The sequence below is a fragment of the Ictidomys tridecemlineatus genome, assembly GCF_052094955.1.
Source record: "Ictidomys tridecemlineatus isolate mIctTri1 chromosome 8 unlocalized genomic scaffold, mIctTri1.hap1 SUPER_8_unloc_1, whole genome shotgun sequence".
In the NCBI taxonomy this organism is placed as follows: domain Eukaryota; kingdom Metazoa; phylum Chordata; class Mammalia; order Rodentia; family Sciuridae; genus Ictidomys; species Ictidomys tridecemlineatus.
The window spans coordinates 290,293-308,753 of NW_027520958.1; the positions used below are offsets into that span (position 1 = coordinate 290,293).

General features: G+C 32.9%; 1 long non-coding RNA gene and 1 pseudogene across 1 annotated transcript in view; one reads left to right on the top strand and one right to left on the bottom strand.

Moving 5' to 3' along the window:
* The window catches only part of LOC110597434 (uncharacterized), a 313,342-nt gene that overhangs the window by 161,370 nt on the left and 133,511 nt on the right, over positions 1–18,461 (top strand). The gene's annotated exons all lie outside the window — the stretch shown is intronic.
* On the bottom strand, positions 7,702–10,092 carry LOC144372281 (ubiquilin-1 pseudogene; annotated as a pseudogene).

The window sequence follows — 18,461 nt, forward strand, 5'->3', positions numbered from 1 at the left end:
CTTAGAAAAATGCCCAAGGTGCTCAGTACTGGAATTGAAGTTCTGTTCAATTCCACAGGGAGCAAACTCACTCTTTCATGCCCCCTTACTGAATATAATGCATGAAGCAGCAATCAGAGAACACTATGAGGTTTTAGTGGTCATTGATGTTAGTTTTTATTCTCTGTTATCTTACAGTCTAGAGTAAAAGGCAGCTTAAACCCCACAGATGTACACTGCATGAGAACAGAAAGAGTTCTTGTAGATTCATTCTCTTTTCCTCTAAGGATTGAGAAAGAGTGCTTAAGAGTCAAACAGCATGGAGGAAATTTTGTAGGTTTTTCCTTCTCTTCTTTCTTACATTTTTGTCATAATCTAGTCCCAAGGCAATTTTTGTTATGGTTGGTAAGTGAAATCAGCACCTCCTAATAGGAATCAAAACCCTAAACAACAGAGCAGGGCACCATGACACACGACTGTAATCCCAGTGACTTGGGAGGCTGAGGCAAGAAGATTGCAAGTTCAAGGCCAGCCTCAGCAACTGCAAAGTGCTCAGCAATTCAGTGAGGCATTGTTTCTAGATAAAATACAAAATAAGGCTGGGGATGTGGCTCAGTGATTGAGTGCCCCTGAGTTCCATCACTAGCAGGACAAAAAAAAAAAAAAAAAAAAAAAGCTTGGGAAAGGGGGGATTCTCTCTTGATAGAGGAGCTGTGGACATAAAAGTATTATTGAATACACTCTTATGTATTTTTCCAACTCTAATCTCCTACTGCTAAGTTCCTATTTAGACACATTTGGAAAATAAAAAAACAAAAACATAGTGGAAAGGAGACTCTAAAGCTCCAGCTTTCTGGTTAGAAAATTGGGAAGCAAACCCTCTGGGAAACTCCCAAAATGTCAGGAATATTGCAGAGTGCTGAAAACTCAAGAGTAAAATCTCAAAGTTGTATATAAACTCTTGTATACAGACCTTAGAGTCTTTCAGGTATGAATATGATTGTAAACAGTGTAAGAGAGCCTTTGAGAATGGATTTATAAGGTAGAACACTGGATAAGAATGTCCCAGACCATTAGTTGCCACTCTAAGTGGACAGAGTAGTGTAATATTTTGAAATCGGAACTGATGTTGGTATTACACACTACAGGAAGGAGGTTAGAACTTAATGAGTTGAATTAATTTGGACAGATTACTTGTCATAAGAAAAAGTGACTGAATATCATTAGTTTGGGGATTTAAATAAATACCCAGAATCTCATAACATAATACACTTAATGTCTCGTACTCATTCAAACCTTGTAGAATACAAGAACTTAAATCCTGCAGAAAAGACAACCAAATATGGCACAAATGTTACAGCTATTCTAAATAATGTGAAAGTTACTATCATAAGCATTTTCTGACAAGTAAAGATGAAACTTCTTCAAAGAAATGAGAAAGACATTTTTTTTTACAAAATAATACATAACACAAAGAACAAATAAGTAGGGATTTTAGAGATAAAATTATACTTATAAAATTTTTTAAAAATTACCAGATGAATTCAACAGCAGAATGGAAATAAGAATATAGTTAGACATCTGAAAATTGTAAATACATTCACATAACTGAAAAAGTCATCAGAAAATCAGAAGATAATATCAATAAAGCTATAATTGATTCTTTGTAGAAACAAAGAAAAATCACATTTCACTAAATTTAAGAAATAAAAGAAAAAATACAAAATTCCATAATCAATAATGAAACAATAAAGCACATCACTATGAATCCTACAGAATTTATGATTATTAGGGATAACTTTAAATAACTTTATGGCAATAATTAAAAAAACTTAGATAAAATGGAAAAAGTTTTTAGAATGGTAGAAATTAATGTAATTGCCTCAAGAAGAAATTGAAAATACTATTAGATCTAAAACAAATGAAAATATGAACTGATACATAAAATTTCCTAAAAAAAGTTCAGCCTTAAATACTTTGCAAATGATTTCTATCAAATATATAAAGAAGAAGAAACAAGAGTCTTATAGAAACTGTTTTAGAAGAATAAATGAGGGGACAAAGCAAGACAAAAATATTCAATTGATATCCTTTCTAGACACAGACACAAAAATCCTTAATAAAATATTAGCAAACTAAATTCAGAAACACACACATACACACACGTATTATATATATATATATATATATATATATATATATATATATATATATATGTATCATGACCAAGTAACTGCTTTAATAATATAGGCAAAAGATTTAAACGGATAGTATACAAAATAATATGTATGGATGGCTAAAAAGAACAAGAAAGAATGTTCAACATCTTTGGTCATTAGAGTTACAATGGGATATCACTACACACTCTTTTAGAATGGATAGAGTCACAATAGGCAATTAATACCAAGTAAAGTCATTAGAGATCATGAAATACTTACACATCACTGGTGGGAATGTATAATGGAGCAGCCATTTTGAAAAGCAGTTTGGTAATTTTGTTGCTAAGGTAAAATAAAAGGATTACTGTAAAAATCAAGAATCCACTTTACCTATTCACTAAAGATATTTACTAAAGATAATTTAAATCCTATATTTACACAAAGAATGCATTATTTGAAAATAGATGAAACTGAAACTGCTTCAAAGAGACATTATACAGATGAATTAATAAATGAATATACAATAATATATAATGAAATGCTTTTCTGAAACAAAAAGCCACAATGTGCCATAAAACATTCATAAATCTTAAAAAATATTATACCAAATGAAAATGTCAGACACAAAGGATGATAATAAAGAGGTCAGTTTATGTGAAATTTATAGAAAAGACAAAAACATATAGACATTAAACAGACAAAACCATATAGATCTGGAGATGGGAACATCCTGGGACTAGAGATGAGTGCATATATTGATTTTAACCTGGTTTGAGGGAACTTTGGGACTAATGGAAATGTACTAAATTCTGATAATCACTGCATAACTTTTTTCAATAAACACTCTAGTTAAGGTAATTATATTTTATGGCAGTATATTATGCCTCAATAAATCTATGAACACAAAGGTGTAAAAGATTTAAACAAACAATTCAACAAAGAATATACATGTGGAAACTACATAATTACAATTCAACATAATCATTAAAGAAAATTAAAAACCCTATAAGCAACTTTATCTTATTTTATATTTTGCCAAGTATATAAGCAACCAAAATTTTCTTCAGAGGGTGAATGGTTAAATACAGCAGAGTTCTTCAAGACAAAATAATATTGTGGAATATCATTTATTTAATGATGAAGAGAAATGACATCTCAATCATACAAAAACATGGAAGAAACTTAAATGAATATTACCAAGTGAAAGACATCAGTGTGAAAAAAAATACATAATATATAGCATTCTGGAAAACAAAACTTTGGAGTATGTGAAAATATCAGTTGTTATCCAGGTATTTGGGGAAATAGGGAAAGAATAGGTGGAGTACAGAGAATTTTGAAGAGAGTAGGGCAAATCTTTCAGCTAATATGTGTCATTTTAAAGTCCTCAAAACTTCTAGAACATACAACACAAGGAGTTAATACTAATGTGAATTGTAGACTTTGGATAACAATGATATATCAATGAATATTTATTGATTGTGATAAATGAACCACTTTGGAGAAGATTGGGTGTGGGATGTGTGAGAACTGTGTTTTTTTCTGTTCAATTTTGTTACGAAACTCAAAATTATCTAAAAGTAAAGCCTATTAAAAGTGAAATCTAGGGCTGGGGATGTGGCTCAAGCGGTAACTCGCTTGCCTGGCATGCATGGGGCACTGGGTTCCATTCTCAGCACCACATAAAATAAAACAAAGATGTTGTGTCCACCGAAAACTGAAAAAATAAATATTAAAAAAAACTCTCTTCTCTCTCTCTCTCTCTCTCTCTCTCTCTCTCTCTCTCTCTCTCTCTCTCTCTCTCCCAAAAAGTGAAATCTATTACATACATATTAAAATGTCTAAAATCAGTTTCACCATATTAAGTGTTGGTATAGATATGGAGTATTACAGTTTGAATATGAGATGTTCCTCAAAAGTTCCTGTGTTTCTGAGGAATATTCAGAGATTTTAAAAAAGTGAATTGTGAGAGCTGTAGACTAATCAGTACATCCTGTTTTGAATGGACTGGGTGGTAACTGTAGGGAGGTGGGACATAGCCCATTGGTCACTGGGGTGGGGGGTGCTTGCTTTTCCCTAAAGCCCTTTCTCCCTGCTCTCTTTCTGCTTCCTTTTTGCCAACTCTAATGCAGAAACCATAAATCCCCAAATTTTCCTTCTTTAAGTTTTTCTTGTTGAGTAATTGGTCATAACAATGCAAAGCTAAGTAAACATGGAGGAATTGGAAATCTCATACAATGTTGATGAAGGTGTTCAATTTTACAAGTGCATTAGATAGTAGTTTGTTTGTTAAAACCATAAATAGACTCCTACCCCTTGACTCACTCATTTTCTCTTGTATATCTACATAAGAGAAAAGGAAGTCTTGTTCATGCCAAGCTGTTTAATTTTCTGTCCCAAACTGAAAACATTCCAAATGCACAGCATCACTGGATGCATGTATAAACAACTTGTGCTTTATCTTATACAAGGCAATACTCTTCATCAGTGGAGACTAATAAAATATTAGCACAAAAACAAAACAATTTACACTGAATGAGCAAAGCTGGAAAAAAATATACTGTGTAATTCCATTTATTTAAGTTCTAGAAAATGCAATTGTTATACAAAGACAGAGCATTATCAATGGGTACAATGTAGGGAATTCAGAGCTATTACAAAGACACAATTTTTGGTTGTTAAAATGTTAATTATGTTGGTAGTATCAGTAACTTTATGCTATATTAATGTATGAAAATTTATCAGGATTTTATACTATAAACAAGTGCAATTTATTATCTGTCAATCTTTTTTTTTTCTCATGTAAAACTAGGGCTTGAATCCATGGGTGCTGTACCAATGAGCTATATCTCCAGTCTTCTTTATTTTATTTTATTTTGAGACAAGGTCTCACTATGTTGCCCAGGCTGGACTCAAACATGGGATCTTCCTGTCTCAACCTGCTGAATCACTTGGACAGTTGTGGGCCACAGCACCTAGATCAATCATCTTTAATAAAGCTGTTAAAAGACATTTAGTTGATCTAATTAGGAAATTAGTCTTTATTGTCTTCAGTGCACAGCATTGGCCTACTAAAGGCACTTAGAACATCTTTTTTGTTTTTCCTTTGCAGTTCTGGGAATGAATCCTAGGGCCTCCAGTGTTAAGCATAGTTACATTTTCAGCCCCAGAATAAATTTTCTCACAATCAGTTCAGCAAATCTAATATTTAAGAAAATAATCATATAATGTAATTTCAGGTAACATAATGCAGAAATGGATAAAGGATAGATTTTGCCACTTCTACACAAAATATATTCAAGAATCCCACCTCATCAAAAGGTAAAAGCTCTGTAATAAGGATTGGGTGCTTCAGAGATTTCTGTATCTAAAAATACATTCAATTCATTGTTTTAATCAATATTCTTCCAAAATTAGTTCTCCATAAAATATTGTGACATTTTTATCAGCAATATGCACGGTTTATTGATGGGCTGATTCCTATGGGATCATTATATGTGGAGGTCATCACGGTCAGGGAGGAATGGCCCCGATGATTTCCTTCCAGAGAGAGAGACTAATACACTCACAAGCTTAAGTTTTGTGGGCTATTTTGACCCTGTTAATAATAATGGCTAACATTTAGTGAACACTTAATATGCACAATATATTCTTATTAAATCCCTACAACCTCTTTAGGTTTGCACTATAAATATCCTCACTTTATAGATAAGGACACAGAAGTTTAAAAGGTTAAGCTGCTTGCTCAAGGGAGTACCTAAGGAGCAAAATTTCTAAGTCAGGTGTGTCTAAGTGCCATACTGAGCTCTCCCTCTCTATATTTTGTGTCTCCTTCTTAATCCTGTAATGTAAGTCTCAGAAATCAAGGTTAAAAAGATAAATTCTATATAAGTTTAAATTTGTAGATATTGCATGTGAACATCCTTTAGGTATGATTGATTTCATTCAAACACTCCTTTCTGTATAAGCAAGCTGTTATTTCTTAGTTTTATAGTATTCGATCTCATGTGATTTTATGGGTAATAAAGCTCTAGTCAAGATCACTACAATCTATAGAATAATTTATCTCTTGTTTCCTTATCCTCTCAGTTTCATGAGAAAAGTTTTATAATTTTAGGATAAAGAAAATATGACCTACGAACAGAACCAATTATCATTTTTGTCTAAATATATTTTAATGTGTACATAAAATACATATGTAACACAGAGTACAGGGGTACATGTTTCAGGAAATGTGCATATCATGTACTGTTTAAATGAAGTTAAATACTATCTATTTATCATTTCTTTTTGGTAAAATCTTTCAAAATCCTTTCTTATGGCTTTTAAAAATATATTTTTTTTTCTAATGATAACTACAACTGACAACCTTCAGAGACCCATTGCCTCTGTATAACAAGGGCAGAATTCTTCATGTCTACTATCTGCAAGCTTCACTCACATATCCTGCTTTCATGTTTCTAGCTTTTATGATGTGTGCGCTCCCCTCCTCTCCCCCACCTCTTTCTCCTGTATGCTATGCATCTGATATGAGGTACAAGGGTTTTAAAATAGCACTGGACAGGGAAATCAAACTGAACCTCCTTGATTTGTCCCTCACCTTCCCACTCACTACCTAATATACAACGACCAGGACCCCAGTGGGCTCTTGTCTACAATGCTCTCCTTGTGCTGCTGGCTCAAGTAGGCTTTACTTTCTTTTCTTTTCTTTTTTTTTTAAAGCTAGAGATTTATTGTTATTTTGTGATTAATAAATCATCAAATTAGTTATGACACTGTCCCACACTGTATACTGCCATTCACCAATACAAAAGTCTTTAAACCAGACTGAGGCATAAGGCAGAAAGAGTAAAGACACATGAACATTCTTAACCTCTTGTGGTCATGCCTCCACCCTGACCTCTGTACATGTTTTCCTCCTGGGGAAAGTGTCAGAACAGTGCATGGACTGGTGGGCAACCTGGCCTCTTGACTTTTAATAGCAAGCAACTTACAGAAATAATGGAATTCATCTTGTATTTCCCTTGATTTTATTGGTCTGAACTCATTTTAGGTTATTTTAACATTTTAATTTCCTGAAACTGTACATGAGAGAAATAACGACCTAAGAGAATACTGAACCAGAGTCAGCCAAATATATTACTGACCCTCTAAAAGTTATGTTTTAATTGGTCCTAAAGGAATGTACCACCCCAACAATTTGAGAGTTAGGCAAAGAGAACTTCTTTGGGGAGGGAAGAAAAAGGCTGTAGAACAGCCAAATGTACTCAACATTGTTAAAACGGCTCTTTTTCACCCCAAATAAGACTTTGTGACTACACTATATGCACAGAAATCCTAACAGAATCTTGATTGCCAGTATTATTTAGTTTAGGCTGGCCCAATTCAGGATAGATTCCGTCTCGCCCCCTCCCCCCCATTCCCTTCTCTGAGTCTCTGAAAAGCACAATATTTAACTATTTCTTAATAGAACTATCCAAACACTTCAGAAACAAGTGGCTAACAAATCATTTTAAATTCATGTATTGCCTGTGCATGAAAAAAAAAACTGATAAACCCAGAAGATTGTTCTATTTTTATATGGCGATTAAAAGTAACTGAAACATCAACACTTTCAGTGAAAGCAACATTTCAATTACAAATTGTAATGCCTGTTAAACTACTATGGGAGAAGCTGTAAAGACCTAGGCAAATGCATCTTGGGGTATACTAAGGTGCTCCTTCAGTTTGCACAAAGATTAACGTAATTTACAGTCAATCTGTGAATGTTGAGACAATGTTACATTATGCTGTCTGTACAATTAAATGTCCCTAAACAGACAACCAGAATCAGCTTTTCTACCATATTTTTAACAAACCTGACTAACTGGCACTTTTGCTGAGATGTTCATCAAAGATGCTGTAAGATTCTATACAACTAGGAAACACTAAACTTTAAAAGTATTTCCTTATTTTTACTTTTTTGGTTATAGGTATTCTGCTTAGATAACCTATCATAGTATGTTTCTAGAAATGCAGTCCCAAATGTGCATACAGTATTCAAATAAAGCAAAAATTGTCAGTAGTATAAATCTTACAGCATTTTTTTTGCAAAAATACATGCCAAAGTCACAATAAGCAATACTGTACCACAAATTATAGGGCGCAAATGATTTGCTTCTTTTTAATGCTTTTATTCTACATAAATTACTACCATAGGCTAATGTTTAAAAAGCAAATAAAATGGACAGATGCAGGACAAAATCTGTTCACCCAACTATAAAAGGTGATGTTTTTAAAAAATTACAATAAATGCAGAAGTGTTTGATGCATGCAGTAGCCTTAAATGAAAAAGCATTGATTCCCACTGTTCCAAAAAAGAAAAACACAGAAATACCCACACATCTTACCGCACTCCACCTTAAAATGCATCATATTGGGTTTGTTTATAACAACACAGAATTCCAAGAGTCAAAATGAAATAAAGCAGGTATTTTAAAGATTTAAGAGCCGTTATCAAAAATAAATTACATTTTTTCAAGATACAGAAATGCTGCTATGATGGCTGAGAACCCAGTAACCTTTCAATAGCTGCATTGATATCACCTCCCGTTGCTATAAGTGCTTGTAAGTTTGCTTCACAGTTCAAAAATCCCATTGCACTGAGTTGTTCCAGTTGTTGCTGAAATCTGACTTCTGGATTCTGTAGCTGAGGATTTACTCCAGCAAGAGCCTGCAGCATTTGTTGAATAAATTGCTGATGTCCAGGTTCAGTGGTTCCCGATGTGGGGCTTGTGTTTTCACTAGGTGTAGTACTAGACCCATTAGTTCCTGAAGAGCCTCCAGTGTTTCCTAAAGCCCCCAGGTTAGGAGTAAACCCTGGGATGAGGCCGGGGGCTTCCGTTGCTAATGTTTGTAAACCCTGCTGAATCTGTAACAAGGCCTGCATTGCTCTGGGGTTTGACATTGCTGACAGAGTATCAGAATTCTGCATTTGTTGGAGGAAAGTTGGGAGTTGTTGTCTCATTTGCTCTTGAAGCTGAGGATTTCCAGCAAATAGGGGATTATTCAGCATCATCTGAGCAGCAAGATCTGGATTCTGGCTTAGTGACCGCATCGTACTTCTCATGTAGGGAGCAGACAACATGTTTTGCATAAGCTGTGGGTTTTCAGTTATTTGTTGCAATAAGCTCTGCATTCCTGGTGTATTGAACATACTAGCTCCTACTCCAGGCACCAAATTTGGCCCAGTAGTACTTTGTCCAGCAGTGCCACTGGTAGTACTACCAGCAGTGCCACTCACAGTGTTTGTAGTGCCACTAGAAGCTGATGAGCTCTGGGAAGCCTGTGGAGCCCATGGATTGGGTAAGGGATCTCTATTTTCTGTACGAGAAGGTTGACTACCTTCACCTGAGGATGTATTGCTCACTAAGGAAGCAAATGGATTACCGCCAAACTGCTCTTGTGCAGCACTCAGCATAGGTTCCTGAATGTCCGTGTACATGCGCCGCAATGCATTATATCCCCCAGGAATACTTTCAAGGTTGCTCAAGGCTCGGTCCTGGTTTCTCATCATTTCCTGCATCATTGCTGGATTCCTGGCAAGTTCCAATGTTTGTCTCATTATATCTGGATTATTCAGCATATGACTAATTTCTGGATTTCTCTGTATCAACTGCTGCATTTGTGGATTGGCCATAATTAACTGCCTCATTAGATCAGGATTTGAGAGCATGCTCTGGACGAAGGGATTTTCCATGATCTGGACCATCATTTCAGGGTTGGACAAAAGTTGTCGCTGCATTTGGCTCTGTAGTTCAGAGAAGTTGGTAGTATTCAAACCTAAGCTACTCAGACCTGCAAGTCCTCCAAGGCCACCTAAACCCGTGGAGCTCGGTGAGGGCTCCAGGTGCAGGCCTGGATTGGGCGCTCCGCAGCAGCGCAGTGTACAGACGCCGCTGGTTCGCAGAGACATCCGCAGCCGCAGCCGCTTCCTCCCCCCGCCCCTCCCCCCACCAGGCTTTACTTTCTATCCATCCTCCACTTCACAGATAAAACCCCTGAATTCACTCGTGTTATCAATTCATTTCTTCAAATAAACCAATATTTTAATGACATCTGACATAGTTCCTCTGCCTTTCTTTAATTTTTACTTTTCATCACAGCTTCATCTTTACCATTTTATTTTCTTCCATCTTCATTTTCTTGAGTCTAACATATCGGTAAATATTTAATTTTTGTTCACTATTGCTTTGTATTCCCTCCCTATTCTTTGTTTACAGATTACATGAAGCTAAATTTTTGTTCAAATCTATTTTATCCTGCTGTTATTTATTTATTTTTTGTGTGGTGCTGGGAATTGAACCCAGGGCCTTGTGCATGCAAGGCAAGCACTCTACCAACTGAGCTATATCCCTAGCCCTGTCCTGCTGATACTTTTTAAAAAATAAACAACTTTTGTATTTAATGTTCTTCTAAAATTCAAAATAATAAAGAACTCTCTCAATTGTTTATGGATATGTTTATTAAAAACAGTATTTCTTAATTTAAGTTGTACATAGGTCAAGAATTGTTGAATTCTTTGTCTTATACTTGTGAATAGTAGCGAAAATTCTTTACTTCAAGGTCATTGTTTTGATAGACCTCAGAATTCTTTCTATAATATTCTGCATTCTTTTTCTAAACAATGTAATTTGGAGTTGCCATAGAGGTATACATTAATATGTGAAAGATTATTTTCTAAAAATAATTAGATGAATGTGGTGGTTTTCAAGTGATATGTGTAAGGTGTATCTAGGTGAATGTGTGTGAATACATTGGGGTGTGTGTGTGTGTGTGTGTGTGTGTGTGTGTGTGTGTATGTGTGTGTGTAATTTTTTACTGGATATATACCAAAGCAGGCAATAACAACTATACCAATTATTTCATAGACTATTTAACTTATTTCACAGATTATATGATGAGACATTTGTAATTTTGAAGATATATATTTCATAAATAATTAAGCATTGCATATTGCCATTAGAATTATTTTTAGCTTCAATATCATTCAAACATTCAGATCCAAGTTTTGATTTTCTAATATACATTTGAATCAAACTAGTGAATCTTTGAATCATCTCCTAAGAGGTTATAAAGTGGCATTATAGGTAGGGAGAAATATTGGCCTTGACCATAGGATACCACATCTTGTAATCTTGATGCCACGTTTTTGGTAGTAAAGCTGTTAGCATTTACTTCTCCATATTTAGAATAGAAGTGATGATGTTTGTGTTGTAGAATAGCTGTCTGCATACTTTAGTGTGCAGGAAATAATCTCCTAAAAATTAGTCTAGGAAAGCACAAGATTAAAAAGATAGATAGATAGATAAATAGATAGATAGATTCTCCTGGTCCATTGCTCAGAGACTTTGACTCAGCGATTCTTGTTGAGAGACAGAAATAGAACTTGGCTTTTTTTAATGTTTTGTTTAGTTGTAAATGGACACAATACTTTTATTTTGTTTATTTATTTTTATGTGGGGGAGAGGACAGAACCCAGTGCCTCACATGTGTGAGACAAGTGCTCTACTGCAGAGCCCAAGCCCCAACTTTTGAAGAAAATTTCATGTTCTTGAGTGGAGTTAATGAACAGATGAAATTACTTATAAATAATTATGACACAAGTTGTTGGCTATAACATTTATGAAAATACAATAAAAATTTAAAAAACATCAAAGGAATCTGAAGGTATATTTGCCAATGCTTGGCATGGGGATTCCAAAGAAAAAAGACATTTTACCCTTTAAAAGGTGGTGTTACATGGAACAAGTCAGTATATAATATTTTTTTATTTGAAATTTTAAGTTAAATGTGTAATTATGTGTTTGAACTAAAACATCAGATACAACAGAACTATAAGCTCAGAAACGTAATTAGTGTACCCCTATAATCCCAGCTACTTGGAAGGCAGAGGCAAGAAGATCTCAAATTCAAGGCCAGTCTCTAATTTAGTGAAAACCTGTTTCAAAATAAAATAAATACGCTTGGGGATATACCTTGGTAAAAGACTACCATTAGGTTCAATCCTAGGTAAAAATAGAAAATCACTTAAGTCATGTTTAACAGATATACACATTCATAAATCCATTTGCAATAATTAAATGTAATCATACAAATATAGCACTTAAGGAACATATTGTAGGTTATTTTTTAAATTAGTAAAAGTTGACATAAGTATAGATATTACTAAGGAGAAACTATTTTGAGAAATTATTGCAAGACACAAAATCATGTCAATAATTAAGCATATATAACTACTTTGAGAAGAAACTTATTCATTGATAATTGAATTTATTTATTTTAATACAAAATAAAATTATTTTAATGATTGACTTTATATATGTTAATATAATAATCACTAATTATAACCCTGCTTTGATCATCTATATAGAAGTATATACATGCTAAGATTTTTTAGTAGTTTGTAGAAGACCAAACATCCAACACAAAGCACAGTTTTTAAATTACTTATTAAAAGATAGGTATAGGATACTCTCAGTCTATATTTTTAGTATATTCTAATGCAACAAACATTCTAAAATATAGAAAGTTTGTCACAACAATGCATAATATTGAAATTAATGAACCATTATGGGAGCACACATAATGTAGCATTTATTAGACAACATAGCAATAAAAGGAAGATATTTACTGAAGTAATGAAATAAATTGATGGAATGTAGAATATCTATCAGAAAAGTAGAATGTATTTTTAGAAAAATATTCTCAAGAAAACTTAACTGGCATATCAATGTAATATATCCAAAAAAAATCACAACTTTAAATCATAAGTTATAAAGTCTGTGCTCTTTCCACTATTAATATTTGACAATTTAAAATGATTTGAAATTCTCTTTAATGGTGTATAATAATGAATAAGATGTTTCTTAAAAAAATGATTTCTACTCAGAAATCATGACATTGGATTTCCAGCTCAAAATAGTATCTTTCCTGACTTAGTCCTTCATTCCTGATCTAGATTTAAGATTATAGAATTGATTTCTTCCAGTGATTTATTAATTCAGTAAAGCAATTAGTTAGTTGATTGTTTTCACTGAATCAATTAATTATTAGGAAAAATAGCTAAATACATTTATGTGTTTGCTAACATAGTCCTAATTTGTTGTAAATTTCTTCCTTTGATTTCCAAATGGAAAGTTGAATATCAACCATGGAAATCATGTGAAGATATACAAAGTAGAAAGGAAATGAAAATTTTCATTCAATTGATATTTTCTGTGGCAAGTAGTTAACTGCTGAGCTATAAAGGATTGAAAAAAATAGTAATGAACACTTAATATCTATCACAGTTTTTCTCTGATAAAAATTTGGCATTTTACACTTGGCTGAAAAAGGTAGTGCAGTTTCAAAGACAGGAATAACAAGACCTTAGATAATGTTTTAATTACTGCTTATTGTGATAACAGATATGTCATTTGCAACATATAATGTGGTTTTATTCATGATAGCAAATAAAATTTGGCAAGAAATGATCCAGTTAATTCATGTCTGAGCATAAAAAACTACTGTATTTCTGAATTATATATTTCACCTAAAACCTTTTTTTTGCTAAAATAATAGACTATTTAGAATAATAGACTCTTACAAAACAATCAATAGAAGAATATCCAACTATAATTTTAACATTCCTTTTTATTCTCAAAGTTAAAATATATGAATAATTTACAAAAGCAGCACAGAAAATTTATTTCCATAAATCCTTATTTCTCTAAATAAAATGTGTGTTTTTATGGTGGTTAATTTTGTTTAAACATGGTTAATTGTTTCAGCATTTGATGGGTTTTTATATAAAAATTTGAAAAAATTTGTGCCTTTCATCATGTGGCTCCCAAATTATTAGTAGTAACTAATGAAATCAATATTATCACTAGTGCCAAGGTACAAACTGCTCATATATTTTTTTCTTCATTTCTCAAAACAGAATATTTTAAGCTTCAAAAAACCATGATCAAGTAAGCATGGAAACAGAGGATATTTGGGTCACTATTTGACATAACTGCTCTTTAGTAAATTACAGGATTTGAAAGACAAACCATATTAAGTGACTTTTGCCTGGACCATTTAACTGATAATCCTCAGTTTTCAAAGACATTCGTGGTATTTAGGAGTCCAGACAGACAAAAAACGGTGTCTGTCTTTTCATACCAACAATAACTGAGATCTTCTTCATAAAATAGATTCTCTATGTCTTTAGGAAATGGTTATATGATTTTTGAGTCAAAACAGATTTTATGGTTTTTGAGTCAAATTTGGAAGCAATAAAAAAAAAACTTGCATTTCAGCTGTAGTAGCTGACAGAGAGATGAGCAGATTCAATCTTGACGTTTTTGATGATGTTGTAGTCTATAAGGGGAAAATATAGAGCAGTGGGATCCTTTGAAATTATTATTAAACTTTGATGTTTTTGAAGATTTGATTCTCTTTTCAACAAAATGAATTATGTAGAACTGGGTAGGGGTAGTGGGGATTAGGACTCTGAGAATAAAGTAACTATTTGAAATTTCAGGGTTGCCTTCTTTATATAAGTATTTCTTTTAAAAATTACAGGGAACATTGATACCCCGTATGATCATTGTATTTATTTTTCACATTTTCTTATATTGTTTGTTTGTTTTGTAATGCTAATGTTGGAACATGAGGCTTTGTGCTTGCTAACAAAGGCTTCTATCCCTGAACTACATCCTCAACCCAATAAAAGTATTTTATTTTTTTTAGTAAATAAATCTGTAAAAGCCATTGATATTTTTGATAATACATTTTATATTATAAATATATTAATTAAAATTTGACATGTATATATGTATGTGAAAAAGCTTCCCATATATGTTACAAAACCTTGGTCATGCCTAAGAAATTTGGAATTTCTTGCACTAATTGATGTCCACAGGTTGAAAATAACTGCTCCAGATCTTCAGTGTGAAAATATTGTGAAAAATAAAACTAACTTGAAGTGTCCATTCATCACAAATTTTCTTCTAAGTGAGAAGGTAAAAGGTTAGATAGAGAGTGGTGCTCTTCATAACAAATGGATGCAAAAATGAGAGCCTGGGAGGAAGGGAAAATGTGGGAATGTAAAATAAGAGGGCTTCAGCCTTTATCCCAACATGGGTGTTTTGAAAGCAGATGATTTTCAAACAAAATTATAATTCTGGAAGGTATGCCTAAGGTAAGATTTAACTGCATTGCAATAGTCACTTTTCCATATTCTCTACTCACTTGACTTCCTCTGAAGTCTTCAGTGTATTGTTTACAAATTTTTTGGAAAAGACAAGAATGCTATAATTTAATGTTTTAATTTGGAAAGAATAAAATAAGACTTCCTCCAGGGATATCCAGGCTAGAAATGACAGCAGACATAATGGAGTGGAAGGTTTTCACATTCTCCTCTTGTAGTTCTTTCTTGAGATTGGAGACAGTGGTTTCTATTCAGATATAGCATTCTGGACTATCATTCATAATATCATGATTCTTTTTCTCATTTTATTATTTTGGGGGTGAGTGAAGTGATAGTAAATATTTAACAATATTAGAGGTTCCAAATGATGATAATGGCTTCCTCTCTTTAACTATGTGTCCTATGGTAATTCAGTATTTTTATGACAAAAGGATACTTATAAAATGCAGAGTAGTGAAGATATATGAGATTTAATTTAAGGTATATATAATAGCCTGTATTGCAATAACTATTAATGCAAATGAGTTGTACATAATATTATTTTTTAAAAATACATGTGTACATATATATCAATTTTATTTATATATAAGATTGAATCATTTTGCAGAAGCCCTCACCATGCAACTTTCCTGTTATAATCTCATTTTAGGAGACAAATATTTCATCCACAAAGGAGAAAGAATTATTTTTTAATAGATGTGGTCCATACTGGATTGTTTATAAGTTAAGATATTTATTCCAGGTTGTTTTTTCTGACATGTGGTCAAGTCGTATTGTAACAGAAATTTTAAAAAATAGATTATATTAACTAGAAAGATTTTTCTGCTCCAAAAGTGTGGAATGATATTAGAGGCAGATATAAAGAAGACCTTAGATCCAAAACCATTGATTCATATAGATGGGGGTAAGCTGGAAGAAGTCCTGAAATATGGTTGAAATAATCAGAATTGTTGATATAATTAGAAAAGGGTCAAATGCATCATTCTTTTCATAAAACAGTGTTTTCAGGTGGCCAGTGTTTCTCCAACAGCAGTGGCACTAGAAATAACCTTCAAGTGCTTTGAAAGATGTTGATCAACTTCTACCACAAAGAAGCTGCTCCAAATGCCTTTGGGAAGCAGGCAGGTGGTTAGCAAGATGCAAGAGGAAGAGGAAATGTTACCCTTGTCTTCTAGGTTAATGGCAACCACACTATTTCTCCTCAAAATTAAGAATTTGATTTCACTTCTGAGTCTCAATCAATAGTCCTTAAAGAGAAAGTGCTAGCTGACTGATAACTACAATCAAAACTAAAATATGATAATAGTTAAAAATAGAGAGATAACATTCAGTCTTCCTTTTTTGGAATTGGCTTATTTTGCTTAGCATGATATTCTCCAGCTCCATCCATTTACTGGCAAATGGGATTATTTCTTTCTTCTTTAAGGCTGACTAATATCCCAGTGTATATATTCCATATTTTATTTATTCACTCATCTGTTGAAGGGCACCTAGGTTGGTTCCATAATTTAGCTCTTGTGAATTGAGCTGCTATGAATATTGATGTGGCTTCATCACTCTAGTATGCTGATTTCGAGTCCTTTGGGTATAATACTGTGTGCAAGGAGTGGGATATCTGGGTCAAATGTGGTTTAATTCCAGTTTTCTAAGGAATCTCCAAACTGCTTTCCATAGTGTTGTTGCACCAATTTGCAGTAAAGTTTGCTCTGATATGCAGATGCTAATTCACAATAAGTTATGTTGGGGGGCTAGGGAAGAATAGAGGTACTTTGGATTAGGCAGAGGGCAGTGGGGATATGGGAGAAGAAAGGATAGTAAAATGAATTGGACATTAATATCCTATGTACATACACGATTACATAAATGTATGATCTTACATCAAGTAAAATCAGAAGAATGAGAGTTTATACTTCATATATATGATGTGTCAGAATACATTCTACTCTCATGTGTAACAAGTTAGAACAAAAAAATTTTTTTAAAGTGTTATAGAGGGATTGGGATTGTGGCAACGCAGTAGAGTGCTCTCCTAGCATGTACAAGGTTCAATCCTCAGCCCCACATAAAAATAAATAAATAAAAGAAAGGTACAAACAAAGTGTTATAGAGTGTTATAGAAAATTATAGAGAGGTTTTTATTGTCATTTTTTAGTATAAAATAAGTGCCCAGAAAATCTTGACTTGTTATTTTTTGAAATAAAAATTTACTCTTATCATGCTTTGTGGCCTTGAATTATATACTTTCCCCTCCTCCTCACATCCTACTTTTTTGGTAGCATTAAATAGCTAACATATTTTTTCTAGATTTTTGGCTTGAATTTAATTCAAGAAATTATAAGATAGCAATATAGAGACAATTTGCTTCATCAAGTGCATAAATTTCTATATTTGCCTATATTTCATCAATATCCAGGATCTCTTTTATTCCAAAGTCAAAAGGAGTCCTGACTGATAATCCTTAGCCATACTGCTCTTAGTGCCTTTTAGCATCCTGTCTTTTGAATCATCTGATTTCAATAAGTATTAATTCTTTTTTTCAGAGGAGAGTCAAAGGGTTTTACAAACAAAAGCATTGTACACAAAAACAAAAGATCAAGATGTGAGTTCCTTTTGTGTATCTCTTCTTTATGAAGCTCAAAACTGTCTGAAAGCTTTTGATCTTTACTTTTGTCATTTCCAAAATGTTTTAAAACATGTGACCCACCTATTGGTGTAATGATGGTGAATTAAAATAATAATGTGTGCAAGGGACATATTTTCAATATACACATATAATTATAAGAAAAGTGTTTTATAAATTTTACTATATTAACAGTTTATTTCAAATTTGTTTTTATATTAAACATTATTAATATTTATATGATATTTCTTGTTCATTAAAAGGAAAGCATAAATTTATACTCTTCTAAATGGTTTAATTAAATGTCCACTCTTTGCTTCCATAATATTTTATCTATCCCAGGAGACCTACCTATAATGTTTTTCCAATATCATGTAAGGATTAATAAGGATTTCTATAGTTGTGTTTGATTTCTTTCATCATGAATAGTATTTGCATCATATCATTGTATTGCTTTTCTGTCGTTATCTATAAAATGGGTGCAGTC